At 44.2% G+C, this 7,445-nt stretch overlaps 1 protein-coding gene across 2 annotated transcripts in view; it reads right to left on the bottom strand.

Annotated features, from left to right (window-relative positions):
• UGDH (UDP-glucose 6-dehydrogenase) overlaps nucleotides 1-7,445 on the bottom strand; it is a 92,572-nt gene that overhangs the window by 83,096 nt on the left and 2,031 nt on the right. The window lies entirely within an intron of this gene.

The raw sequence follows: 7,445 nt of genomic DNA, 5'->3' as shown, positions 1-7,445 counted from the left end.
GTTCCTTGAAATACCACCACATTCCCCTTAAGAAAAATTCCATTTTAAAGCTGCCTGAAGCCTTCGTTTTTCTGTGCACTTGAGCTTCACCTTTCTTGTCAAAACCAGTTGAGCAGGTTGACTGGAGCTAGACTTAAAATCATACAAGCCAACAGATCTGGCATTGTCTCTTAACGACTCTTAAGCGTTTGCCAAGGTATGTCTTACCTCAAGACATTCTTCTTCCTGCTTGTTCCCCAATCCCTAGAGACCCCTATCAAATGACATCAATATATTCATACAGTAACCATCCTAATAACTCAGTCAACATACAGTATTAATACATTATTAAGAGCATCTCTAAATCATCAGTCACTAATGTGGTTATTAAATAATACCTGTAATATTTATGAAGTTGTAGTAACAAAAATAAAATTTCTGGCTTTTTGTTGCTCAGTGGACATAGCCAGAAGCCAACATTTTCTTCAGAATTATATACCTTAAGTGGCTGCAGTAGAGAGTTTTTTGCTATTCAAAAGTGCAATATCACTTGACCAAAGGGCTAACCCTGAATCAATGCACTTCAGATAAACTGCCTGCATATTTACAAAAAGATAATCCAATAACATTAAAAGCAGCTACACAACTTCAAGAGCCATAGAACAGAATAACATCTCCCAGTTAACACAAACTGATGCAATACCCCTGTGGAAATTTCATGGGACTGAGATATGCACAATTAATTCACATGTTGCTATGTAACCAAGGGGAGGAAAAAAAGAACTTGCACAAGTAATCAAATGGAATAAATGATAGAAAGTTAATTTTTTTTTTCCTAGTTGCATCTTCCAAGGAGGTGTTAGAGGCAGAAGTAAAGGACAGCCTAAAAAAAATAATTAAGTAAAGCCTACTTAATTTGGAGTAATATTTATTTAATTTGGAGTAACCTTTTGTTACTCCAAAGGTAAGGTGGCGCCAAGTTTTGATGTAAGGCATGAATTCAACCTCTTTGCTATACAAAGAATAATGGATCCTTTCCAAAACTACATTGTTAGTTTTCTTAATACAGAATAAACTGCCTGAGAATTTACAAGTAAACTGGTTAACTGGGTTTATATTAAAATGAGAATTTTAGAATCTGAAGTCAGACTTTTTGAAAAAGGAAAATTTTGCTGCAGGTTACTTTCTACTTAGCACTGAGCAAAACTTGTGCGCAGGCAGTTACTGAAAAGCAGCTGATAAATGGCAAAAACCCTTCCCCTAAACACCATGGCAAACTAATTTTATGTCTATACCATCAGTAACAAAACAATACAACCTTATCAAACCTATCATACAGCTAATACCAACTGAGATCTCATTCATCTGAACACACATTTTATAAGTATTTTTTCTTCATTAGTCTTCATAATTAAAAACTTTTCTTTCAGCAAAAACCTAAAGTATATCTTGTTGTAACAATCTTTAAAGTCTGATAAGAATCCAAATATACTAAAATGCTGTAATCATAACCATGTAGAAGTTTTTGCAAGGGATTATCATAGGGCTGAGCTCAGGTTTGCTTTGGGACCTATCTGATCATTTTTACACCTTTGAAGGTATTTGTATTTCTCTTAAATCTAATCAGTCTGAACTTCCTGGGTTAGTGTTTGTTTTGAGAATAATTATAATACCCCTTTCTATACTTTATCCTAAAGCAATGTTTTCCAAACTGTAGGGAAAGATTCCTAGGTGGAATACATGCAAATCAAGACGGCATTCAGAGCACACTTCCATTTCAGCCACTACCGGCACCCTACTTCAGCTATTGCCACTGCTTCCCTTTTCTGCCAATTGCCAATGAAGCAGGGGGAAGGCTTTGAAGCCAGTGCTGGAAGCTGAAAGTGGGGGGGGCTGGAGGGGCAGGCATGGCTGATTTTAGTACAGTGAGGCACAATCCATAAGGTTTGGGAAATGCTAAAATATTGACATACTTACAAATTTAACAGTATTTTAGCATATTTTACAACTATAAAGGATATAGTTGTAAAATACAAGGTAGAGTATAAAATTTAAAGCATGGGTTTCAAAGTTATGACCCTCAACCCAAATCTGGCCCATGGAGCTGTCGTCCAGCCTGTGGGATTCCCTATAGGGCCAAAAATTTGGCAGCAGGACAAGTCATGGTAGAGTTGCAGCAATTAATGCTGCTGCAGCTTGTCCCACCATCAAAATGTTCAGCTCACTGAGGAACCCCACTGGCCACAGTGTGGAGCAAGTGGTGTCATCTGGCTCATGGACCTACCTCTACAGTCAGGAATTTAATAGTGGGAGGAATGATGGTTGCCTTGGCTCCATCAGTCACAGCAATTAACACCACCACCAAATTTCCAACCCTGCAGGCAGCCTTATGGGCCAGAAGACAGGGCCCCCAAACAAGCTAGATAAATTTGACATTCTTGATTTAAAGAGTTAAGACAGGTACAGAGGCAGGCATTCTGAGAACGTACCATGGAAAAAAATATCAATAGCTTAGAGCAGCAACTCCCAAACTATGGGTTATGACCCCAAATGGGGTTGCGATAAATGTGCAACCTGAGATTTCTGCGCCCACAGCGGGGTTGCAGGGCTGCAGCCAGGCAAGACCAGCTCCAGGCAGGAGCCACCTCTGTGGCCCAGTGAGTGGGTCCACTGTGAGACACTGGAGTGTTGTACCACCATGGCCGCCAAGGTGAGGCACGGCAGCAGTGGTGGCGTGGAATTGTGTCCATGCTGCTGCTGGGTGAGCAGCAGGAGGCATCTCAGCTTGGCAGCCATGGTGGTGCAATGTGGCATGGTGCTCACTCCCTCCTGTGCCAGGTCCTGAGGGCAGCAGGGCGGGGAGCCCCAATCCTGGAGCAGGCAGCCCACATCTTCCCCTTGCTCCCCATGGACACTGCTCCGGCAGTGCTGCCCACAGGGGAGGGGACACAGTGGGGTGGGGGAAGCTGGATTCTGTACTCTACTCCGGCCACAGCAGCTGCCAACTCCTATGGGTGGCACCTGGAAATCAGGTGCTGTTGGGGGGGAGGGGAAGGGCAGAGGGCTGTGGGTGGGGAGTGACGGGCCATGCTGAGGAAATGGGGTCATGCTGAGGAAGAGTTTGGGAAGCAGTGGCTTAGAATGTGGGTGGATTTTGAAAAGCGGGGTCCAGATAATGTGCCTTATATCATACAAACACATATTTTTCTCTAGTTAAAAAGAAACTAGGAACTTTATCAATAAGGTAGGGGCCTCTGGCTATATTATTTAGTTTAAGATTGAAACAAAACAAAAAAAAACAACTTTACTGGAATGTGCATTAATTTTCTATATCATATAATAGGTATAAAACCATAATAAATAGAGGTACATCGATCCAATATTGGATTGGTGCCAATATGAAGAAAATTGTCTATATTGGATATTGTCCCAATGGGGCGATAATTTGGCCGAAAAATGCCCATGCTGTGCAGCTGCAGTGCAGCACAGAGCAGAGCTGGCAGCGTAGAGAGCTGCCCCCAGCTGGTCAGTCAGAAGTGGGGTGGGGAGGGAAGGAGCATGGGGGGCAGATCAACACCCCCCCAGTGAGGGGGGGGGCAGGGGTAGGCGCTGCACAGCCAAGGCAGGGGGGGTTGTGGGACAGAGGTGTGGTTCACGGGGGGCTGCTTGTACCCAAGGAGGGCAGAGGGGGGATGGGGGGTGGGGGAAGGTGTGCCCCTGGATCTGCACAGTGTGGGGCAGGCTGCACCTGCAGGGTGGAGCCAGAGCAAGCACAGTGTGGCTCTTCTCACAGGGGCAGGGTTTGGAGCAGGCTCCAGCGGTGCTGGGAGGAGGCTGCAGCCACACCAAATTTCACTGCAGCTAAGCTCCCATCCCTGCGCTGCCTGGCACAGCCCTGGCTGAATGCCTTGCCTCCAACCAAGTGCCAGGAAAAGCCAGGGCTGTGCTGGGTGGTAGCACGGGGCTGAGAGTAGAGCAAAATCTGGGGTGGCTGCAGCCTCCTCCCAGTGCCCACTCTGAGCCCACACTGTACAAGAAGTTCCCCGTGCAGTGCCACCTCTGGCTCCACCCCACACCTGCGACCTGCCCTGCGCCATGCAGATCCAGGGGTACCTGCCCTTGTGCACCCACCCTCCCGGTTTGCAAGCAGCGGCGGGAGCTGCCCCCACCCTACGAGCTGCACCTCTGTCCCACACCCCCTGCACCCCAGTTGGACAGTGCCTGCCTCTGAACCTCCCTCACTATGCGGGGGCACTGATCTGCCCCCACATCCCTTCCCTCCCCTTCCAACACAAGGGACTTACCAGCTGATGGCAGCTGTATTGGATCAGTATCAGCCAATATGCCTCCTTAAATGTCGGCTATTGGTATCAGCCCCCAAAATCTCTAGCGGTGCACCCCTAATAACAAACTACACAAAAATAAATCAAACTGTTGTTTCTTTTGTCCTGTAGTCATTTGAATGAAATGCTCGTCTTTTTTTCAGTTTCATAAAACAAACATCAAGCCCATCTTGGGCACCTTGACTGTGCATCCAATGCTTCATTGAAAGTCATTTCCATGCTTGAGTTAATGTTCACTTCAGTTAAGGTTTCTACACCTTAGTTAAGGATTTAGCTAGAGCTAAAAACCATCTTCACTGATGTGAGATAGGAGCTATGTTACTAGAAGCAGCTAACAGACAGTAGGATTGCAGAAGGGTTGGCTTGATAAGTGGAACATCAAGACCATTAAAAAAAAAAGAGAGAGGGCTGTTAACACCTATGGAATGAAAAATTTAGAATGAATCAGGTAGATTATAATGGACCATGAAGTCAAGTGACTACTTCATTGCTGCCTGAATAGAAATGCTGTTATTACTGCCAGGTAGTTGGTTTTAAATTTTGCATGGACCAGGAATCCAAGGGAGATCAACTGCATGCCTCCTGGATCTACCCCTGGCTTAGGGAACTTTTGTAACTTTTTCATGACAAAAACATTCTCAATAGCCATCTGTAATCAGCCGTGTCAGTCTCTGGCCAATCTCTTGCCCTTCCCTAGTTGACTAGCCACTGCTGTACACTTCTGGAGTGACAGTTTGGCTTCCTATGCTGGCTAACAAAAGGTGCCAACTATTCTCGCCTGCCATGACTTTCGTGTTAAAACTTTGTTAAGGGAGGGAGTTCTTACACCCTACAACTTCGGCTCCCATCAGCCACACAGGTATCGTCAATTGGGGCTCCACCTCCCCTACATCCTACCTAGTGCCAACCTAGTGCCTGCATCTCTTCTGGAACATGTAAACCACACAGCTCCAGTCAAAGTCCTTAACAACTCTAAATACAATTATTGGTACAATATCTCTGTTGCCCACAAATGCTGGGCTGTAGCACTCCTCGATAATTAAGTCCAATAGCCCAGACACGGGCATGGCTATTCAGGGCAGTCCCAAAAAGGGGATCAGAGCATGCAATGAATTGTGCTCATTGCTCCCTTACGGTTTTGCCGTCCTCCTTTTTCCCCCTCTCGCTTACAGGGCTCTCTGTGTTCCAGTTCCAGTCGTCTGGCTCTGGCTGCCATGTCGGTTCTCTGGATAAGTTTTCTGGCTCCTCCAAGCCAGCCTCAGTAGGAAGCCTTCTCTGTGCTGGCTCCCACCAATTGCCCATGTTGGGGCAACCCTTTGCTGTGTGCTGCTCTTCAGTGTGGGGAACTCACTTCCAGTTCCCCAGCTGTTTAGTTCCAGGCCATTTTTATGCAGGTGTGCCCAATTCATCCCTTCAATCGACACCAGCTCATGAAGTGCTTCCATGCCGGTGCCATTTGTTCTTTTTCCAGCCTCGCCACTGAGGATGCCAACTGGCTCTTTGACTGCTCTGGCACTCTCAGTAAGTTTCTAGTTGTGGTAGGTGCCTTCCTCCCTGCCACATGGTCCAATCATACAAGATGCTGAAGGTTGCCTGTAAAATCCCAAGTCCCTTAGCTCCCACTGGCTTCAATTCATTGGGAGTACTCAAATTGGCATAAAATTAAGCTATGGAATCTAATTTCCAGAAGCAGTATTGCACCTAGAAATCTCAAGACAGCTGTGGAAGTTCAGCACCTTTGAGAAACATTTTAAGTCAGGGGTGGGGAAAATGCAGCCCATCCGGCCATTCTATTTGGCCCATGGGGCCCCTAAAAATTTTAGAAAAATTAATATTAATCTGCCCTGGGCTGCCTGTCATGCAGCCCTCAATGGCTTGCCAAAACTCAGTAAGTGGTCCTCTGCCCAAAATAATTGCCCGCCCCTGTTCTAAGTGCTTACTCCAAGTCTGATTTATTGTGTTGGACTGAACCACAGAATATTGACTCATTAAGATGATTTTAATTGAAATGCAAAAGCCCCTGAAGTGCTGGATGAGTGCTGGGGACTACCGAAAGCCTCTTGCCAAAATTTTGCCACTCATTATTTGTGAATGATTTTCTGGCCTCTGAAAGAGTCACTGCCTTTTTGGATCCAGCTGAATGACCTGACAATTACAATTTTCATAAATATTTAAACAGCAGATGTTTTGCCTTTTCAAACAGAAAAGAATGCACCAAACACATTTTTAATAAATAAGGTTGCCCATTCCTCCTTACTGTATCTTAATCTCAACCCCCACATTCTCTTCAATAAAACTTAAGTGTTCAACTTTTATTAATAAACTTTTTTTTTTAAAGGAACAAAGCACAAATGCTTCTTGCAAAAGGGCAGCTTAATATAAACTTGTTGTCCTTCTTCCTCAATTGTGAGTGGGAGAAAGTAGGCTTTATGTAATGAGAAAACAAATTAATAGATAGCTATTTCCAGCCACACACACTTGGGACATAGTATTAGTCAGAAGAGGCATTATACACCAGGACCCTTCATTAGAGTATTGTTAGCATATCTTTGGGGAAAAGGGCCTGATCATGCAAGGTGCCAAATGCTTGTTGTGTCCATTGTTTCACTAGAAGTCAATGTGATCATTACCTTAAAAAGGTATTAATTTCAGCCCTAATACAAGAATGAGATAAAATTAACCTACCAAAAAAAGTAAACCAGTTATAGGTAATTGCAAGTGTAAACATATTTAAAAACAGCCAAACTATATTTAAAGTTGTAACCATATTTCCCAAACTGGGCACACCTCACAATTATCAGTTTTTTTCCTGAATGTGTTTTCTACTTAGAAAAAATCCTTAGTTTTTATAAAGTGTTTTTCTTCCAGAGAGCTTCTTGTTCTAATGATGAAGAATCATTATCCCCATTTTACAGATAAGAAGCTAAATCATAGTGAGGCAAAACAACTTGCCCCAAATTACTCAGCAAATCAATGGATGAATCAGAAATAGAACAAGGAAATCCTGAGTCCCCATGACAATATCTCAACTCTGGCATTTTTAAATTTTAATATCCTCAGTCTTCTAAATCTAGATCTTCTTCCTGCAAATATATTTCTCTGGCAGTGGCTCTCTACAGGAAT

This window comes from Alligator sinensis, unplaced genomic scaffold (assembly GCF_000455745.1).
Source record: "Alligator sinensis unplaced genomic scaffold, ASM45574v1 scaffold246_1, whole genome shotgun sequence".
Lineage (NCBI taxonomy): Eukaryota > Metazoa > Chordata > Crocodylia > Alligatoridae > Alligator > Alligator sinensis.
Note: the sequence above shows the minus strand (reverse complement) of the source record. Positions and strands in the feature narration are given on the sequence as shown.